Below are 23,120 nucleotides of genomic sequence, written 5' to 3' on the forward strand. Positions count from 1 at the left end.
TGATTATTCTTTTTATATTAACTATCTCGATAAAGTATTACGGGAAACTGACCCTGGGTCTGCAATAAATTATCCAATCACATCACGATAATTCGGGAGTCCTTGCACGATTTGGTTTGCTGCTTCTGGCAACACTGTCGGGAGAACACTCAATAGGCACCGACTGCTGCAGCAATCGCGCTATATCCTCAATCGTAAACGCTGCGCGCACGCATTAGCTGCGTCCATATTATAGAGAGAAATGTTTATGTGCAATGTTGCTCGTGTGTGGAGCCGCGCGTGGGTATGGTTTGAAACGAAATTCCTTAACCCGAGGGAATACAGTCAATAGTGACAACCCGACTGTTCCCCATATTTCTAAATTCTCTTGTTTCAAAAGTCCTTATCCGTTTCCATGACGTCATAGGGATTGAATACGTCATTACAATCCGCGTGTCAGTGACGTCGTGTCGTTATTGTCGTAGTAACTGTGCAGTATTTGTGGTTGATCTTGTGTTGTTGTTGTTGTCGTTGCCGTTGTTGTCGTTTTCGTCGTCGTTGTTGTTGTTGTTTGGTCCGGTCCAGATATCTGTCCTTATCACGGTGTCGTGGCAGTAATCTGCATAACTACTAAGTAATGTTGTTGGATGTAAACCATGTCATTAATTCAATAAACCGCGATTATTTTTTAACCCCCCCCCCCCACTCCATCAGACCGTTTAACTGTTAATGGCCAAATGAAATAGTGACTGTCTTCGCTGCTTAATGTATGGTTGTAGCACAATTGCAAAACTGCAGAAAAAAAAACCAAAAAACAAAAAAGGCCAAAGCAATCCATCCAAAAATTCAAATTGAAAGGCTATTGCAATCCATGGATTATTCTGGGCCTAATGTCTCTCCTTAGACACCAGCCGACTGCCGCTGTTTCGATCCACGGAATAATCGTGTGTAATATTCAACTGTTATGTTGTGTATTGTGTGGTCAGTGCCAGAATTTCCCAGGAAGCACACATGGGGAGAGCCTGGCACGCTTGGAATTCATTTCAGTTCATCAGGAACCCTCGTATCACCCCAACTGATAGGAGGAAAGCGAACGGTGGGAGACAGAGAGGAGCCGCGCGAAGCGGTGGAATGTCGGGCATCTGAGCCGTGAAGGGAAGGCGCGGTTTTCTGGCTCTCCTTTGACGGACACGGTGTCAAATTTAAACGGATGGCCTTTACAACCTTACAAGACCATCTTATCACATCTCTATCCCTGATTTTATGCCCTAAACGACAGATTGAATGCAAGTATAATTCCACACTGAAGAACTGCGTCATATATGTAACAAATAAAATCAACATTTTTAGGGTGTTCGCAACTTGAAAATGGAGAAATTCCAAGACGTACATTATATGTTGCGTAGGCTTGGGTTTAACAACCTAAATGAAAATCATTTTTTATAAGATTTCAGCTGGCCCAAATAAGCTATCCAATGTGGAGGGTTTTCAGTCGAAGTGTTTAATAGCATGTAATGAATGAACCACGAAAAGCTTGTCGAAAAGGGAACGCGGAATTTACATATAGTTACAGAAAATGAATGTCGATATGGAATGTCTAAATGTGTGTATATATATATATATATATATATATATATATATATATATATATACATATAACATGTCTTTCTTAAACCTCGATGTGGACTACACAGGTATGGAATGGTCTAATGAGCCACTTATGAGGCACTGAAAAGCTACACAAAAAATCATTCGAATGGAGCGATATAATCAACTGACTACTTTAAAAATCCTTTGATTAAACCTACATATTTTTGATTTTCTTAATTTAAAATTTGCACCCTACTATCGAATTTTTTTCGAAAATTTTTCAATCAATCTCAACGTTTCTCTCATTTGAAAATAATAATAATAATCCATGTCTTATAAATTGAAGTAATTTATTGAATCTCACTGCAGAGCCTACCAAAACATAATCCAGCAGATTAAATTAAATCGCCTCCCGGCTGCTGCTTTCTGAGACCAGTAGCTCACAAAAAGGCCATTAGCCTGGGGGTCAAAGCGTCAATTCCAGTAGTAGACGGAGATGGATGGACATAGGACCTATTCACTCGAATTGCATGTTACTCGTGAAGGCAATCGTTAGCTTCTCAAAATCCTGTAATTATATCCACTTGATCTATATCTTTTTTGTGACAATAACTACATGGAAAAAAGTAAAACGTTGAGTATTACCAAATGTATTGTTATCATTATCCAGTCAAAATAAAGAAACGGGAGAAAGGATGGATCGATATAACCATCGACACTGTTTATGTATTGCTCCAATTAGGACATTTACGCTTGTAAAAATGTGAAAATGATCCAGGTTAATAGGAAAAAATAGAATTTATATATATATATATATATATATATATATATACACTTGACTTATTATAAATAAATTGCATTCAATTATAAATTGTCCGACCACTAAATATAATTTTAAGACAACAAAGATAACAAAACAAAACTGAAGATAACAAAGCTGATTCCGTTGCACCCAGTGCCATTTTACCACAAAGTTATTCAATAATTTGGCGTGAACATGAGATCAAATAAGATCCAGCCACAGAGCTTGCATTCGAGTGTCAAGTCAGGTCTGTGATCCGATGTGGCGCATTCGATCACAAAACTGACATTGTATGACAAGTGTAACCGAGCCCAGATGACTCAAGATTAACCTGCGTTCATACACATGCACGCACATTAGACACATTAGGCCAAGGCCACAAATAACAGTGAAACAATGATCAAAACAGTCATTATTGTACATTCCATATTGGTGCTAACGTCTTGTTGAGTGAAAGAAGAGTGAAGTTAAAACATTACTACTTTTGCTCAGGACCGCCTGGAACCTCCAACCCCACGTTAAGAAACACCGGTCTAGAAGTCAATTAGGGATTTTCGGTTCAGTTTTGTGGCCACAACCGAAGCTCACAGTCTCGGGGAAACTTTTAAGAATTAGCTCTGATCATTTTCATGAAACTGCTCCTTCAAAGGGCAAATGGTAACCACCTTATTTGATATATAATTAAACAAATGAGTAAAAAGAAAGGAGGAGCAGAGGAGCCCCATCCACGCAATGTCTCTTTTACATTTGTCTAACACCCCCCCACCCCCCAGACTGAGCAGGACCAAACCAAAGGTACACTGCTGTAAAGGTTTCCCTGCCTTTTTGGGGGTGCGGACCGCCTTCCTATTGACACATATCTTTGAGTAGGGGTTTTACCTGTTGCTCATTGATTAGTCTAACGAGAAACAGGTATACAGCCACACTAATCCCAGACCCAGGACAGGTGTGGCTGCTCAAACCACACTACCCCCACCCCAGATACCCGACACCAAACTGAGGTAAGTCCCCCGACCCCCCCCCCCCCCCCCCCTCCCACCCACCCAAGTAGAGAAAAAAAAAGAAAAACAATGCCTGGACTCTGACACAGGGTCTTCTATACCTAAAAACCATAGAGTCTGACACAGGGTTCCTATACCTTAAGATAACAAAACACTGGACTCTGAAACAGGGTTCCCATATCTCAAACAAACAAAAATGTCCAAAAAATGGAACTGGTCTCCTTCCAGGGGATCTGGTTCCCGTGGTCCAGCACGGTCCACCGGAGACCCTACACCGGCAACCCTCCCCCATGGCGATAAAGCAGACTACCCCCTCCTCCCTTCCGGAGCATGGGGCCTCGGCTGCTGTGCTGGCTGGTCAAGGTATAGCCGGGCTTGGCTGTTGCGGGGACTGCTTGGATTGGTGGCCTGGCTGCTGGAAGGTCCCGGCGGTGGCTGCTGGGCAGAGCAGCTAGCTGCAGGCACAGCAGCTACCACAGAAACCACCACAGAAACCACCAACCACCAAAACCACCAACCACAGAAACCACCACTGGTTTCTGTGGTTGCTTCTCCCCTGGTCATTCGCTGGATACCCTGGGTGCTGCTGCTGCCAGTTGGGAGAGGGTTGGTGCTGCGAATGCCCGTTGCCCCGCTGGTGGCTCCAGGGCGTCCTAGATGTCCCTTCTGGGTCCCTTCTACGTGCCGGTGAGTTCCTGTTCAGGTCCCACTGTGGCAGCTTTGTCTGCCACACGCCACCCGAGTGGTATTTTCAGGGCCTCTGTCACAGAGACATACACGATGGTGTTGAAACACCAGTTTTGTTGTAGTGAGTGGGCTAGGTGGAACATGTCTACATGTCATGACAAGGGCTCCTCTCCTGTGTGTATTGGGGGATGGTGGATTCAGCCATTCTGACAGAAGGGGCAAGCTCGTTCCACCATCAGGGCACCAGGGATGAGAAGAGTCATGACTTGCATAGCGATGGCTAGGTAGCCTGTTATAGTGGAGGAGTTGAGTGATTGGGCAAGATTTTGGAACCTGACCAGTGATTGTAGGTATGGAGGGACAGTTCAATGTGCTGCTTTGGAGGAGAGCCATTTGGAGTTACCATCATCTTAAATTTGATCCAAGCAAAGATGCTGCAAATTGGATGCGCTGTAGAGGTCTGATTGAACAGGCACGTAGTCCAGCCAAAAGAGAGTTGCAGTAGTCTAGGCGTGAGATTGCAGGCACCTGGACCAGGGATTGTGTAGCTTCCGCCATGAGGAATCGGTGTATTCTGCAAGAGCGATTAGAGGAAACAGCTTTCTGGGGGTTAGAGGCACCCAGGGGATTTCTACTGGCTGACTGTCATCTCACACTTGAAAAACATTTACCTAAAATTAGTAACCATTCATTTTTGTCATTAGCAAATATAATTATCTTTTCCACCATGAGAAAAGAGAAGAGAAGAAGCAAATTGAAATCCTGATTTGCTGACAGTAGATGTGCCAGGGTTCAGTTCTGCCTAATGACATTTAGGAGCCTTGATGCTGGATCTGAACCCTGGATAGCCCTGGCCCAATATAATGCTTGGGTGTCTACAAGTCAACTCCATGTTCTATCTGTGTATTTTCACTGTTTGGTTCTTTGTTTTAGTTTTATTCTGTCTTGGACGTTGGCCCAACATTTTTTTATTTTTATGCATAGGACTGTGAATACACGTATATGTTTGCAAAAGCTGATATTTGCCAATTACTTAGTAGATAGAGCCATTTTATGTTGAATGTTGAAAGTATCCAAGTTGGTAAAAGTTACATTATCAGGAAAAATATATGTTATCAATGCTGTAACTGGTGGTTAGTCACTGGGCAGGCCTGTATGGTATTGGTGGTGGTCATTTGGGAATCGGGGTAGCCATTGGGAATGTCAGTGCAGTACCAGTGGTGGCACTTGTGGATTGTATGCATGTATACATAGAATAGTGGAAGGTAGAGGGTGATGGACGTGGATATGAAGGAAGGTGGTTCTGGGATGCTAGAATTCACTGTTGACCATTGGGGTAAGAAGGTGTCTCCTCGATAACTAGCCAAATTTTGTGCAAACTATCGTAGACATCTATTAAAAGAGGAATCCCATATCCCCTAAATCCATGTTAAATATACTTAAAAGTCGGAAAACAAGGTTGCTACAAAGGTACTTTTGGCTCTTGAGCCATCTTGGTATTGTCTTAAACCAACAGTATCCATTTCATAGTTCACCTTTCTTCTCTATCACTGTAATTGTATTAGTTTTTCTCAATTGTTTACACACTAACACAGGTACGACACAATAACCACAACCTGTAACTGTGTACCAATCCCCTGAACTAATTTGCTAAAATGCAAGTACATTTTCTGCTTTACATTCAGATTGCAGTACTAGACCACACTTTTTTCAAAATACTACAAACAATTCTCTACATTTGGCACAATCTTCATGAATAAAATCTCTTGTGTTCACATGAAACACACTGTCATTCAAAATGCTAAACTCTAATTTCCTACTATCCACACTGACTCCACACATGGGCAAACACGTTGCACAATTGTTCAAATAGCTATCAGAGCTTTACTGTAACGAAAGGGCCACAGGGGAGCTCTTCTGTTTTGGAGCAATATAGGAGAGAGAGGCATAGCAAGAGGAGTGAGAGTAGGAGGAGGATGGGGAGGAGGAGGACAAGAAAGATCAAGAACAAGACCAAGGAGAGCCATTTATCTCTGATGAAATCCAAGCCACTTTGGTTGACCATGTGGACAACCATGATCTTACAATGAGGGAGGCTGGGCAGAGAGTACAACCAAACATGAGCAGGTTCAGGGTAGCATCCGTCATCTAGACTTTCGGAAATGAGAATAGGTAAGAAATCTACTCTCATTACAGTATTGTAGTACTGCATATCAATACCGCACACAATGATTACTGCCACAGTCGCGATTCTGGGTTCTATAATTATATAACAGAATTCATTGTCTGTGTTGTATCAAATATACATTTTAATCATCCTAAATGAAACTTAGCTTAACTTAACTGCAATACTTACCTCACAGCTGGCATGCGCGAGCACCTTGTGTTGATTACGCACATTTTAGTATTTTTAGAGCCTATAGAGCTTATTGTGTGTAATCACCGGGTGTCATGACATTTCACTGCATATATGTATGACCGTTTGTATATGTATGTGACAAATAGTCTGTTCTGTATGTAGAACACTTTGGCACTTGTCACACAGTGGCAGAGTGCATTGCACTGCTGCCTCACAGCAAGAAGGTCCTGGATTCAATTCCTGCCTGGGGCACTGTTGACACTGGGCTCCGGAGGGTTATCTCCTGATTTGGGGCCTTTCTGTGTGGAGTTTGCATGTTCTCCCTGTGCTCACATGGGGTTTCCTCATATAACATATAAGAACTCCACACAAAAAACATTGTCTGACCAGCAATGGATGTTAAAGTTGGTCCCCGGGCACCTCCATGGGAAAAATGCGGAAAAGACATTTCACGGCCTCCATCTGCATGTGCGTGCTGGCCGTAGCTGCAGGTAACGCATGTGTTGTGGTGGGTGTCATAATAAAAGATGAGCTAAAAGCTTGTCCATCTTAATCTTTACACATCCAATTTTGTGTTTGTTGGGATGTATACAGTATTTTAGGAAAATAATAAAAACTTTTTTTTATATTACAGTGTATTTTTGTGTTGTATATTTAAGTATAAAAATATTGTACAAAACTATTTAACGAGACTGTACATACGTAGTAAGTATAACACTGAACATGCAAAAGGAATCCTGGTAAGGCATTCATAGTTGTGTTTTACATTGAGCACATCAGTGTTCAATTTGGACTTAGAAATGTCTATTCAAGATTTAAGATTCAAGAGGTTTATTTGGCACATACATATACATACATTCATACATATACATACATTCATACATATATGCATTGAAATATATGATGGTGTGTAATTCCAACACAAAATATTTTTTTCGAAGACAACATTGTTTTGGATGCAGAGTTTCATTTGCAGGAGCTGTCTGTAGCTTGGCCTTTTGTGTGTATTTTTGTATTTGTGTGTATGAGTTCTGAGAATATGAGGTATGTTCACAAAGTGTGTGTAAACAATTGAGAACAACTGTAATCTGGCGTGAAATGTGTGTTTTTTAACCTGTGCTGTCAGCATGATGGGCATACTACAAAGAGTATTTGTATGCCATTGCATCTAGGACAGAGTCAGTCTGCAAGTGGAGTTCAAGTTCTCAACCTGCAATGCAACTCTCTATTAATTCTTTAATAATCAACAACTGCTGCAATAACTCTGTCCTGTGGATGACCTATAGGATGACAAGAGCACAGTTTTTGGTTATAGAGAACCACCACCAACCCCCCCTCTTTTGAGAACTGTTTATCATGTTTGGGTCTATAAACAACTGATCACTACTCCAAGAGGGGAGAACCACCACAGGTGAGACAAATACACATAGAACCAAACAACATTTACACAAGAAAAAAACATTGGACAAAAACATGTATTGAAAAACAGTTAATTAGGTCCAGGAAAACTGGAACTACAACTGGTCACCTGGCCTCTTTCTGTCATAGTTATGGCAGTAAATGATGGGAAAGGAGAGGAATGCAACAAGGAGGGTGCTCGAGTGCAATCTAATCAGGTGTGGTGGTGTGTGCGTGTGTGTGTGTGATGGGACCGCCTGTGTGTGTGTGTGTGTGTGTGTGTCTGTGTGTGTGTGTGTGTGTGTGTGTGTGTGTGTGTGTGTGTGTGTGTGTGTGTGTGTGTGTGTGTGTGTGTGTGTGTGTAATGTGTCCACCGGTTTGTGTACATGACTTATCCCAATTGGTACTGGTGTAGAAGGTTGGTAATACAGTATGTCGTGGCACCTCCAAGCAGAGGAAAGGGCCCCGTAGCCCCCTGAACTCAGCAGTCGCATAGACACCCTACGGCTGCAGGAAAGCCCCGTGCATCCTGCGCTGCGGCCACAGAAGACGCCCGGGCCTCCAGAGAAGCCAGAGAGCTGTGGAGCAACCCCCACGCCTGGCCCCGAGGAGCATAACCCAGTCCCAGGGAGCACGAGGAGACCCCGCACCCCAGGGGCGCACACATACAACCAACCCCAAGTTGCAGGCACAAGATGTAGCCACAGGCACAGAACCCAGGCCATGGGCGGCAGGCACGGACGGCAGGCCCGGATCCCAGCCCTATGCCAACAGACCGATACCCCGCCCGAACCGCCTGCCTCGCAGGCGAGCCGGCGGGACTCCCGTGCCCACCCATGCTCCCTGAGCGCCAAGTGCCCATCCCATCCCATCCTAGAGTGTGCTCAGTGGGGGCACCTGGATGTTAGGCCCCCCACCCCCTGCCGATGCATGCAAATATTTTTTTATTTTTTAGTCCCAGTCCATTCCTGATCCAAACTGAGCCTGATCAATCCCGATGCGGAGGCTGTCATTTCTGTGGAGTTGGGACGAATGAGGTTCTGCTGGACACGTAATTTCGGTTAAATCGTATATGTTTCTGCATTAAGGGCTGATAAAATAAGCCTTTACAGACACCTTGTGTAAAGCCTATACTCCTGGTTTCCTGTCCTCCAGCTCTCTCTGTTTTCCCTCTTCCCCTCCTGTCTTTCACCTATCAACCCCTCCCGTCCAATCCGTTCATTCACTCTTATCTGTTAGACTCCCCCTCTACCCTTGCCTGTCGGGGTTTGCTCTACTCCGAACTACAGACAACTGGGGTGAGGTGGGGGTGGGAGATAGATGACTGTGGCTGGGAAAATGATTTCTCCCTCCCTTAATACCAAAACATCTGTCAGCAATTACTTTATACAAAGCTCGCGACCCTCGCCCCGCTCCCCTTTGTCTTCTTTTCCTGCCTCCCCTTTTTTCTTTTTTCTCCCACCCTTACCTCCTAGACCTATCCACCCTTCTCCTTGCTCTCTCTGCTGTATGTTGAATTTCACCAATGACGTGGAAATTAATTCAATAAGGATCTCCAAAAGGATGCAAATAGCATGCCCCAAAAAAGGTTTATTCACAGTGCACCATATGCATCACAACATCTACAGACTAAAATAACATAACATATAGGTCATTACTCTGCTTCAGGAAAGTGATGACTTTCCCCCTGTACTATGTAAATGTTAAGGAAGTTGTAGATCCTTATGCTTTCTTCTTTTTTTACTGACCAAAAAAAGGAGGTGAAGGCTAATTGTAGGCCCAGTCCAGAAATGGAGATAATGAGAGAGAGAGAGAGAGAGAGAGAGAGAGATACTAAATCTAAAAGAGCCCCCAATATCTAGACCTTATTTTCTGAAGATATGAAATGATTTAATGAGGAAAATCTCTTGACATTGGGCTCCTGTTTGGCCTGACCTATTTTACAATTAATAGGCCTACACTGACTCTGCTCAACAACTGCCGCTACACATTATTTATGAACAGTGATTGTTATGGATATAAATCAATCCATGTTTTGATTTTAAACAGATTTCACACAAACCAAATTCACCAAACACTTTAACAGTCAGTAACTCCATTGACAAATATTTTTCAAGAATAAATGGCTTATAATTATTAAATACAAATAACGTGCACATTTGAGTTCTGTTTCTTTATTCAGCAAAACATAAATCATTTCACTATTATTGAATTGGGGCCAAATGATGATGATTTCACGCTGATTGATTCTTTCCTTAAATACAGTTTGGGTATTTACGAGGATATATAGTGCTCATAAACGACTGTAAACAATATTGAGATTGTTCCATGTCTACTGTGTAATATTAATGAAATACATTTACACATTAACATCATTAGAACACATGGCCTTTATGGGAACAGAATGGAATATAAAATGTCATTGCATCATTATTATCTGCGTCACATCCGTAGTTGTGTGTTGCATTTGTGCGCGTGATGAGTGGAGAAGTAGCTGTCAGAGGTGACTGTTACCAGACGGCATGTGCTACCGGAACAGAGACTGACCAGGCATGCTTCTGACCCACAGGGACAGATGCGGAAAGACGTGTACAGGCAGACACTCACCAGATCAGGTTGCCATGATCTGATCAAGTAGAGAATTCATATATAGTAGTATTATTTGATAATATCTATGTATTTTATTATTGTTTCTGCTGGGTTTTTTTCTTGGTGTTGGGTATATTCACTATTGTGCAGAGTAGACTTTTAGGTTAAAATCATAATTCATATTTTGGCAAAATTTAATGTCAGGGACTTTGTTTAGTCTATACAGATATCAACTGTTTGTTTGTGTCTAGGCTACCTACCTATTTAATTTTCCTAACCCAGCACAATTTTGCTTTTAAATATTCTGAAATAGTTTGTCAGATTTTTATTTTTTGGGGATAGTCTCCTGAATTCTTTGACTTTCAGATAAAGACATTTCAAGAAAATCCTCCTATAAGAATTTGATTGAATCTTTCACATAAAGGAAAAAAGAAAGATCTGAGGGTATGCTACTATGATCCTCTGGTTTCGACGATTATTATATTTGACCTTAAATATCAAGAACAGTTGAACAGCAGGCCTAAAGTACCATTGCAACAATGTTGAGCAAGTCAAGATTCAAGAGGTTATTTGTCACATACATATACATACGGTCATACATAAATGCAGTGAAATGTCATGACACCCGTTGATTACGCACAATAAGCTCTAAAAATACTAAAATGTGCATAACCGACACATGTGCTCGCACAGGTAGTATTAATTGTTTGTGTTGTATTAAATATACAAGTTTTTAACTACTTTTTCAAACTAATATTTGCATTTACCAGTTTTTTTTTTCACTTTTCTGGTAGGGTGGAATTATAAACAACGAATACTTTTGATTTAGATAGATTAGAATACAATTTTAGATGTTCTCTTCTGTTGTGAAATGTTTTTGAAATGCAGTGAATCAAATTCCCCATTGCTATGAAAATTTAACTACACATTCACCACCCTGTTTGGTGTAGGCCATTCCAAATTCCATATCATTGATGAGGGGCCACTTTGTAAATCTGAAAAATCTACAACCCAGCCTGAAATTGAATCTGTTTGGATGTTGTTTTTTTCCACTTTGTTGTTCCCTGTGACATGTAAATGTAAATCTTGATGTAGGGTCAGTAAACCTGATTCAGTCCAAGCAGTGAGCAAATTCTAAACATGTGACGAGGTCTCTCTTATCCAAATCCCAAGTCTCAAGTCATTTTGTCTAAGTCTCAAGCCATTTTTTTCTTGGTCAAGTCACAGGTTGTGTCAAGTCATTAGTTAAGGCAAGGCAAGTCACTTTTTCCCCCCCAAGACACTGCAGTCTTACCTGCAGTATCTGCTCTTTATAAAGAGAAAAAACAAGGTATTATTACCTGTCTAATGATATTATTGGCCAATCTATCTAACCTGTTCAAAATGTATGACAATTGAATTTGTAGTATAAATATTGCTATTCAGTGAAATAAATGCAATCAAACAAATACCTTTATAAAACCTTATTTATTTCTTTATTTATTCTCAATCAAAAAAATATTTCCTCCCCATCACTTTTAAACAGTGAGATACTGACCATTTACCAGACAACATCAAAGAGAAAACCTTGTTACATTCTGCCCCTGTCCGTCTGTCTGCCTGTTTGCAGAATATCTCGAAAAAGTGCTTCTAGTTGAAAAAAACCCTCAGGTAACAAGCAGCTTGACTGAAAGGGCAGTCATCCAATCATGACAATGCCATTCCCAGTGTGCGCTCGCATACCGGTTAACGTTACACTGACACTTGTAATGTGAACATTGACAACCTTGAACATTTTAATACTTTGTATTTAATATAAGGGCTGTGTGATATGACAATATATATCGTAAGACGATCGAAAAATTGTATTGTCCATACATTTTTATACAGTTTCTATTGCTATGTGTAAATCAGCGGCAGGCAATATGCAATGTGATTTGTGGTCACCGTGCTTTACATTATCTGCATGTAGGAGCGAATGTAAACATACATGGAGGAGTATTGTGCTTCACAGACCAATCACAGAGCTTAACATGGAAGAGGAAAAGTAGAAAGTCATTTTGATTACAACTTACAACTTTCGCAACACAAACTCGTGTTTGTTAAGAAAATCTCTAATAGCACGATGGCACCATTCATGGATTACTACAACATTTGTCCGTCGGCTACCGAGCCGCGACATGAGGTGAGGGGGCCTACTGAGCCCAACCAATGTACCGTTTTGTTTGATCGTGGTTTAGTTTCAATGTTTCAATGAATGAAAGTGAACACAAACCAGTCTCAAGTCACATATTTTCTGTCAAGTCAAGTTGCAAGTCATAATAACAGTGATGTGATTCAAACTCAACTCACAATGATTTGAGTCCACATCTCTGACAAGTTCTTAATTATAATAGTTAATTGACAGATTTGTTTTGTTATAATACACAGTTGAAACAGCCAAAAATCTTTAGTCTGTCTGTATGCAGTAGCCATTTCACCTAGGCCAGGGGTCGGCAAACTTTTGTATTGAAAGAGACATTTTTGAGTTTTTTTCCCAGAGCCACAAAATATTCAAGACCTTTCATGCTTGTAATTGGGCTACTACCTGTATTGGTTAAATGATAAATGGACTGCATTTATAAAGCGCTTTTCTAGTCTTGGGACTTCTCTGAGCCACCAAAACAGCTAACGGCTTCAAATTAGGTTACCAAAATCTTAAGTCGGTCTGTTTGTATGCATTAGCCATTTCACCTTGGCCAGGGGTAGGCGACCTTTAGCACAGGAAGAGACATTCTTGAGACTTACTTCTTGCAGTGAAAGCTAGCTAGCTAATGGCCACTGGCCACTACAGTGCACTGCATTGGTGTACTGACTGAGCCAACAGTAACTGTCCGTTTAATTTGCAAACAGAACATGACAGGACGTAGTAGCCTAGCAACTCAGAAGCACTTTCTGGCTGATGAACTTAATATGTATGAACATTTTCTTTATTTAGTATACACGTTTTTATGATTACAAAATATTAAAAACAAAACGATAATCACATTTTTATCGTGCATTTTTATTTTGTCAGAGCCGAATGCGGCACAGCAGCAAAAATATTTCAATTTCTGTAGTGCTCATAAAAATATATATCTTTAATAATAAGTAAGTCCAAGTAATTGATAAAGTCCAAAACATAAATAATCTCACAATATCTTCTCTAGTATTAGGCGTTTTATCCATATTTTGCACAAGGTATTTCAGGACAGTCAGACATTAAAACCAAATTTCTTTGCATATTCATATGGCTATACTATATATTATCTTGTGTGATATAATGCCCACTCCAGGCAAACACTGTTTTAGATATTTTAACAAGTACTTGCAATGCAAATGTACACAGGGAATTGATAATGAAGCTGCAGGAGAACAAAAAATTCAAGATTTATTGGTTAGCAGGCTTACTTCTTAAATGTAGTTTGATCTAACACTGGATTTTCCTTTCTACCTTTTTACCAAGCAATACACTGCCATGATCACTTATGCTGTATGCATTACCTGCTCTTGGGTAAGTTCAATTCGGAATATGCGATTTGAAGGAGCTCTTGAACCGATTAGCTGTCTGATGTATGTGGAGCCCTTACATAAATTCAAATGTATTTTTTATATATTTTTTTTCTTTCTTTATTCATTTGTCGCCAATAATCATGTTCACTGTGTTTTCGATCACAGTAGTGCACACACAATAGGATTTAGCAAGGACAGTGACAACAGGGGATCGCACATCTTGTATTGTAGCACCTGCTATAGGAGCCATGACTTAAGATAATCAAACCAACCTAATTTTCTCGCACAACAGTTTCTGACCATCTCAGAAACATCTCACCAGTTAGTCAAGTTAGTAAAATAATTGAACAGGCTTTCTCCACTGTGTGACAGCCTTCTTCATTACAGGGTTGTTGGTCTTCTTCAGGAACTCTTTAAATAGCAATATTTCTGGCTGTCATTGTGCTTCTACCTGACACTCTTCCATTGCCAGTGAACCTCTCAAATGGCGCCTAAACACAATCACAAATAAACAAGAGCTGCAACCAGCTATGACTGGGCCCTCACTTTGGGCAAGTCAGGGGTGCTGGCGGGATGCCGGTTGAAACAGTCATGCACTTTCGTGACCATCGGACCCTGCGCGAATGAGTAACATGTTTTTTGGAGGATCACCAGTACATCTAAGTGTAAAATATTTAATTTCCAATTGCCAGTAGGCCCTATTATGACTATAACTCAATATTGGCATGTAAATGTCTTCAGTCCGGGACTCTTAGCAAACATGTTTGGGGTAGATTTCACCATGTACAGTCGAGTTACAATCCACTTCCTGCTAGTAGGGGGCACAATAACCAGAACATAATATTGGTTTATGTTCTAAAATGTAGCACAGATGTGGGCCAAGTGATTTTGGAATCTGTGTCCATATATGCCTCCTTGAATAGTAGTGAAAATGTATTGTAACATTATTAAGGATGTTTGTTGTAGTGGCATTTACATATATGTAGTCAGCATTTTTGTGGTAGAATATTTTTTTGTGCATTGGTCAAATTGAAATAGTTTCAGCAGTTATTTATGGTGTATATGTGAAAGTGTAGTCACTCTGATAGGCCACAAGAGGGAGTGCACGCCTTGGTGAGCAGTATGTATTCAAGATTCAAGAGGTTTATTTTTTATAGGTTTATTTCACATACATATACATACATTCATACATATATGCAGTGAAATGGCTTCGCAACGCACCTGAACATTATGCACAATAGGTTCTAAACCGAACGTAATAGCTAACCTAATTTCCACCTTGCTAACTAACTGAAACTAAATGATTCTGAAAACTCAATGTAGTTATTAAATAGAATAAAATAAAGTTAAATATGAATCAAAGATAATACAGAGTGGGGGTACAAAATAGAAATAAAGGAAATAGAGTTATGTTTATGGGATAGGCTATTTGGATGTACAGATATGTGTAGACTGCAGTCAACTGAACCTGAGTACTGGCTGTCTTTCTTTTCCACTTTAAAACAAACAACCACACATCCTCATAATCTAAATATAAAGGACAAGACTAATATTACAGTTATAATTCGGAGTGGATCAACTATTGTGTCGAACTTCATACTGGGGTGTCCAAACTTTTTGCAAAGAAGGCCAGATTTGGTGAGAAGAAAATGCATGGGGGCCGACCATTCAGCCTGACATTCTTTGAACAATTACCATTGTAAATTAACATGTAAATATGTAACTATATCACTTTGTACAGTTTGTTGTATACGTGTTTATTTGTATTTGCTTTTATTTTGCTTTGTTTTACTCTGCTGTCTGCAGCTAGGTTGACATTGCAAATGAGAATCTGTTGTCAATTGCTTTATCAGGATAGATAAAGGTTAAAATAATCATAAATTAAATGCAAATGAACAATTTTATGAAATCTGACTCCGATTTTTTTTTTAGAAACATGTATTTATTGATTTTGTTTTAACAAATCACATCAAAGTGCATTTTGACAAAGGATAGTATAGTCAAATTAAATGACTGAAATTTGACAAAACTGTGGTTTTTATCATCACAAAAAATTAATTCAGAGACTTTAGTATTTATTCTCCTCAGAAGAATAAAAAAAATAATTGACCTATATTAATGTGAAGGGTGATACTGAGATCTCGACTGCAGTAAACAGGGCCGGTCTGGTTCAAAAACAGTGGTTTTGATGCGCAAGATGTCACGCAGGTGAGAGTCAATTAGTCTTGTCCTCACGCGGTTCTTCTTAATGTTCATCACCGAGAACGTCTTCTCGCACAAGTATGTCGAGCCAAACAAGCTCGGCATTTTCTTAGCAAATGTTTGAATCTCTTGGAAGCTGTTCAAGTTCAAGTTCAAGAGATTATTTGTCACATACACACACATACGGTCGTACATATATGCAGTGAAATGTCATGACACCCGGTGATTACGCACAATAAGCTCTATAAGCTCGAAAAATACGAAAAATTCTCAAATGTGCGTAATCGACACGCGGTGCTCGCGCAGGCGGCCGCAAGGGGCGTTGAGGTGTCTGGAAGGTTTGAGGTGAATAGGTCACTGAGCTCCCAAAGCTGAGATATAGTGCGGTAATAATATTAACTATGTTACTATTAGATTTATTGCTTCCGTGTCATACGGAGAACGAAAATAACAATGGGTCTTTTCAGAGGCCCTATGGGAGAGGAATTTTGTTGATTCCTCCAGCTTGACCAGAGGAGGAAATGTTTAGATTTATGGCAAGACAGAGGCTGAGCGGGCACCTATGGGTTGGGACCAGATATGGTATGTTATCTCTGTACAGCTTTAAAAGCGAGTGCAGAGCGTCGCTTGGCCGAGATTCCATCCGGCTCGGGTCTCTCCTGGACGTCATAGGCAAGTCTGGGTTGATGCTGATTTGTGTAATAACACTATTATTTTAATCAAGTCAGCGTCAGCGGTCACTCCTTCATTCTTCAACACATCACATTCATCAAGAAACTACAAAGTGGCATCACAAAAAGGATCTGTTGGGCCTCATCTGCCGATGCTGCCTGCTCCAGTGAACTGCCGCTCTCAGGGTGAGTGACCTCTCACAAAATTTAACTGTTATGTGGTCTGGAGCGGTTGTGTTTTTGGCAAAGAGACTGCACTGAGATTATGCGGAGATGGAGATGATGTGTTGATGTGTGAAGTGAGTTTCCCTCTAAATTGGGGTTTATTAAGTTGTAAAAGACGTAAATAAGGGGAATAAGAGAATAATAAATGAAGAAAAAGAGAATTAAGTTGAAAAAGAGAATAGAGACGAGAGAAATAAAAGTTAAAAGTTAAAAGTAAAAGTTAAAGGCTTAAAAGATGTGGAGAAAGTAGAACTAAAAAGTAATTGTAGAATGGCAGAACTAGTAGCCAAAAGTTATTATTAAATAACCATGCAAGATTAACGAAGACAGGGCCCGTATCTCGTTAAACAGTAAGACATGTGTACATTAAATGCTGCGTGAAAGTTGGCCTAATGAAAATCTAATATAGTCAAATCTAGGTAGGAAAAACAAGAGGAAATAACCCTGGCCAGGGGAATTGACTCAAAATAAAATTATATGAATAAAGATGAAAAAGATGAAAGTAAAGTGAAAAAGAGATAAAAGTTAAAAGCCTAAAGTAAGATGAAAAATATGAAAAGTGAAAAAGAGATGAAAGTTAAAAGTCTAAAGTAAGATGAAAAGTGAAAAAGAGATAAAAGTCAAAAGTTTAAAGTAAGATGAAAAAGATGAAAAGGGAAATAAAAAGAGTTACAAGTTAAAGGCTCAAAAGATGAAAAATAAAGTTTGAGAAGAAAAGTGGGGAAAAACAGGGCAGAACCCGCCCTGGAGTACTAGTGAACATGCATGATGAGAGAATCTGATTAAAAATAATTTGTTAAAAGTCTGGCCAAAGTGAAAATTTGATGAAATTAGAAAAGTATAAATGAGTCGAAGTTAAAACATAAAGCTAAGCGCTGTTGAAGTCTCTGGGGGAAAAGATATGTTGCAGGAGAGACATGTCTTTTTCTTTTTTTTCTTTTTGTGTGTGTGAGTGTAAAAGTGCCTTGGCTACAGATGTGTAAAAAGCTTTGTGTAAGTTTTGTGTATGTATAAGTGATATATAGAATATATGTGTTATTAAATAGGTATACATATGTGGTGAGCAGTTGAATAATACATAAAGAGAAACATACCTTGCCCCTTTAGTGATAAACATATATGAGCCCGTTTACGGACTTTGTAATATATAATATATAATATCATATTATAATATATGTTTAAGGACTTTTGATAAATATATATGAGCCTTTCTTTAAGGACTTTTGATAAATATATATGAGCCTTTTTCTTTAAGGACGTTTGATTAATATATATGAGCCTTTTTTCCAAGGGCATTTGTGCATTTGATAAAGGATATGAACCTTTACAGGACTTTATATATTTGATAACAAAATGAGCCTTCTGAAGGACTAGAGCCACAGTCTGCCTACACATACATGTACACATCCAGAAATGAAAAGAAAATCTCCTGCTCTGAATTGGAAGTAGGATTTGTGAATTGTTTGATTAGCATGTGGGTTTTTTCTTTTTCTTTTAATGCTTGGGGTGTGTGTGGCGGTGATTTCTGTGAATCCTGTCTGGTTAAAAGAGCAGATGGTCTTGTTTGGGTGAAGGGAGACGCTGGCTCTTGATGCAAGAAAAGAGGTTTTGTGTTTCGGCTGCTGAGAGAAAACAGCTTTGATTTACGACTGTGTGTAATTGCACTGACCTGGGCTGTCCCTACGGGAGCCAAAACAGGCTGTTCACTCGCTGATGACCAGTCCATACTGGAAGTCTTTGCTAAATTTAAGAGGTGGAGCAATGGGTGGTACAAGAGGGGCTGTGATTGAGCCCCCCCTCTACTCTTTTCTCTCAGTAGTTAGAAGAAAAAATAATAAGATCAAATAAAATTAAATAGATAAATAGAATAAAAATAATAAAATTAAATGAAAATAAAAAGATACATAGAATAAAAATAACGAATTAAAAGTGATATCAGATTGACTAATATACTCTTTGGACTTTAAATGCATTGCATGATTAAAAGTAACCATTGCTTTATTTAGTATGTCACACTATGTATTACAGTGTGTATAAGAATTTCGAGTGAGCCTAAGACACTGAACTCTTCTGTTGTTATTTTTCTTTTTTCTTTCTTCCGCTCTTTTACTATGCTGAGTGAAAGCTGGGGGAAGGACAGAGAAAATGGAATGAGTCTGAACTGAATCATCCATAGGGTAGATGACAAGACATCTGGCAAGACATCTCTTCACAGACACTGAGGCTTGCGGATGACAACGTTCTGGAATCCCGAATCCATCTAAACCAATTAAAGGCCAGTATGGCTTCATCCACAAACTCTTTCAACAAACCTCACCTGCATTTACCTATATGTCTATACATTTAGTTACAATATATGTGTTTAGTTTGTTTTCATATATGGGTTTGTAGTAGTTATTTTTCATACATTGCATTTACAATTATTTTGTGAGAGACTTGGCAATGGACTGACTAATTAAGGCATTTGCCTAATTAATGGAGTATTATTGATTGATTGATTGATTGATCACATGGGGAAAAGCTGATTTGATTTAAATAATGTTGAGTTCTGTGAATATTGGTTTCATTATCTGAGTATAGTATATCTATGCTGTTTTGAGAATGAACACTGATATTATATTGATAATTTAACATAAATGAGTGTGATCAGATGCATCAGATCGTGAACAAGTGAATTGGCTTTCACAAGTGGGAAGCGATTGGTCTCCTTTGGGGTTGGCAAATTCAGCTGTTTTTGGTTGAGTGTGATTACACGGGGCTTTATAAACACATTTTTTAAATAATTTGATTTGATTTACAATAAAATAACATAAGAGGATCATTAGAATGTCAAAAATGGATACTAAAATTACAAAAGTAATCACTCCTATTGATGTAGTGCAAAAGAATAATCTCCTTATTAAAAATCTTGCAAAAATATAGGGAAAATGGAGCAAGTGTTGGCCTGACATTGAACAACCATGGCCAGTGGAAGGAACTCTTAACCCGGATGTGATTAAAACAATGCAGGTGCTTGTGTCCACATATAAAGTCAATCAAAAGAAAGGCAAGAAAGGAAAGACGGACGCACGGAGAAAAGACAAACAGAACTTGGCATTCTGCAACTGTTCGCAAAGGAGGGACAGACATGGTTCGAAGCTGTTAAGGAAAAAAGAGAACAAAGTAGACAAGAAATAAAGAAAAATGAAAAGGAAACAGAAAAATTGATGGAGAAGATTACAGCACCCTTCTCACATACAGTATCTGTAAAGAAGCCCCCGCCTTATGAGAAGGAAGTGAAGTTTACTGATGTTTATCCCCAGCTCCCAGTGATTACACAGGAAGGCAACTATCTCTTCAAAGATGAAGATGAGCAAATAATAGAGATGGGCAAGGCTAAAACAACCATCAAGATGTATCCGAGCTCCAACACTACCAAGAAAAGGAACCGTCTGGGAAGCAGACAACGAGTCAGATGTCTGGAAATAGGAGAAGAGATTGGGAGTGACTCTGACGAAGCTATTGGAGAATACGACCCAGCAGTCAGACGGATGTTGGCTAAAGCTGAGAAAAAAGGAGATCCACCATAAAGGAAAATGGCACCAGGAACGGACGACACGGATGAAAGTGGACAGGGTGAAAGCGATGAAGAATCGGAGAAAGAAGGTCCTTCCTGTTTTCAACCGTTAGCAGCCAGCAGTGGGGTAGGAGATGACAGATGCAAGGTTTTAAGAGAGATTGAGAGGAGTATAGACAGATGTCTCAAGGACATAAGTGACTCCACCTGTCCAGAAGTTCAACAAGTATTGGAAAAACAATTACACAAATTGCAAATAACAGAGAAGAAACTCCAGAAGAAAAAGCCTCAAAAGCCAGACACTTTGAGGTATGGACTACATCCAAGAAAAGGAAAGAGATCTGACAAAATGTGTCCAGTGATAATTCGAGGACAAAATTTAGAATACAAGCCTGGTTTCTAGGGGTGCCCAGAAGACTCGAAAGGGAGGTGTCAGCTGCTAGTATCAGGACCGGAACAAGATCCAAAAATAGAGGTGAAAATAAATGATAAGCCATTGGAAGTAATGGCAGATTGCGGAGCAGCTTTTACCTGTATTCGGCCTGAAGATGCTATACATTGCCCCATGTCTGACGAATTGGTATGGAAAATCGGGTTTGAGGGTGTGAAACAGCTGATTCCTCTCACAAAACTAATTGAGCTCTGCTGTAGAAATCGGAAAATCACACTACCTATTTTGGTGTCAGAACATATGGCCATTGCACTCTTGGGAAGAGATGCTATGTGCAAACTAAATTGTACAATACGGTGTACACCGTACTTGCTATCTGGATAAGTGAAGAACAGAAGTTCATGAAAATCATGATTTCAGCTCAAGGACAAGGACAACCACAAGTGGTACAGATGACACATGAGTCAATGTTCAGCGCTAAATTGGACTCAGACAGCATGAGAGAGGAGATGCTACACAAATTCCAGAATGTTTGTGGTCACAACATAGTACTGACATCGAACTTGTGAAGTCAGCCCAACCTGTGAGAGTTGAACTGAGACCAGGAACCAAACCTCCTTGGAAGAACCAATACCCACTGAAGGAGGAGGCAATCAAAGGGATTGAACCACAAATTGAAGGACACTTAAAAGCAGGTGTAGTGGAAATATGTTTGGATCCTCAGAGCAATACGCCTATATTGCCTTTAAAGAAACCAGATAAGTCCTATCGCTTGGTACATGATTTAAGAGCGATAAATGAAGTGGTGCAGGATTTTCCAGCAGATGTACCAGATCCACCTTGTTAGCCCAAATTTCTCCAGAGGCTACACACTTCACAATTTTGGATTTGCGTGGAGCATTTTTCAGTGTTCCACTGAGCGAAGAAAGTCAAGGGTTGTTTGGATTCACATACAAAGGACAAACCAAAACTGGGGATGGTAGCTCAGGAGGTAGAGCTGGTCTTCTTGTAATCTTAACGTTGCTGGTTTGATCCCAGGCTCCTCCTGCTAGCATGCTGTAGTGTCCTTGAGCAAGACACTTAACCCCTAATTGCTCCTGATGGCTGCGTCCGTCGGTGTTTGAATAATTGTAAGTCGCTTTGGATAAAAGCGTCTGCTAAATGCAATGTAAAAGGATTCAAACATAGCCCGCACATTTTCAATAAAGTGTTGCAGGATGACTTGGCTGGGATTGATCAGATCTTGAAAAGTACTGTCATTCAGTATGTGGACGACATCGTCATCTGTTCACCAGATAAGGAAACATGCCATAAGGACTCAATCAAACTGTTACAGCTATTGGCAAACAAAGGACACAAGGCCTCTCAGAAGAAGCTACAGTATTGTCAAGAAAAAGTTGTTAAATGGGTCAAACAATAACCCATGGACACAGAGACATCATTTGAACAGCACCAAAGCCTAGAACAGTCAGAGAGATGATGACATTTCTTGGCATTGCGAAATATTCTTCAGCCTGGGTAGAAGAATTATTAAGATTATGCCTGCCGGAAGGTCTTATGGCATTTGAAACAATCAAACAGAGGCTACAAGAAGCTCCAGCGCTAGCACTGCCAGACTACTCTAAGAACTCTAAGAACCTTTTGCTGTTGCTCTACGTCCACTGGAGGCAAATATGCATGTGCAGTTCTTTGTCAGCCCACAGGTACAGGGACAAGCCCTCAACCTGTTTCGTATTATTCTACTGCCTATTCAGAAGTAGAATTGGGGCTACCACGGTGCTATAGAGCAATGGTGGGAGTTTATCTCATGTATGATAAAGCATCATCAGTAACTATGGGTTACCCAGTGACAATTCTTACCCATCACAGTCTCAGAAATCTTTTGAACTTCGGTAAATGTACATTGACTATGTCTAGGCTAAGAGACTAATATAGGCTCTTAGAGCAGGAAGATGTCACCTTAGTAAGGTGCGTCACGGTAAATCCAGCTGAGAATTTAACAACACCCAAGGATGGAGAGCCACATGATTGTGTTCAGGAAGTAGAGGGATATGCAAAGCTCAGATCAGACTTGCAAGCTCTCCCACTGCATGTGTCAGATGTGGAGTATTGGACTGATGGGTCCTGCTATCGAATAGGAGACACATTGAGTGCTGGTTA

Source organism: Zeus faber (genome assembly GCF_960531495.2).
Source record: "Zeus faber genome assembly, chromosome: 4".
Lineage (NCBI taxonomy): Eukaryota > Metazoa > Chordata > Actinopteri > Zeiformes > Zeidae > Zeus > Zeus faber.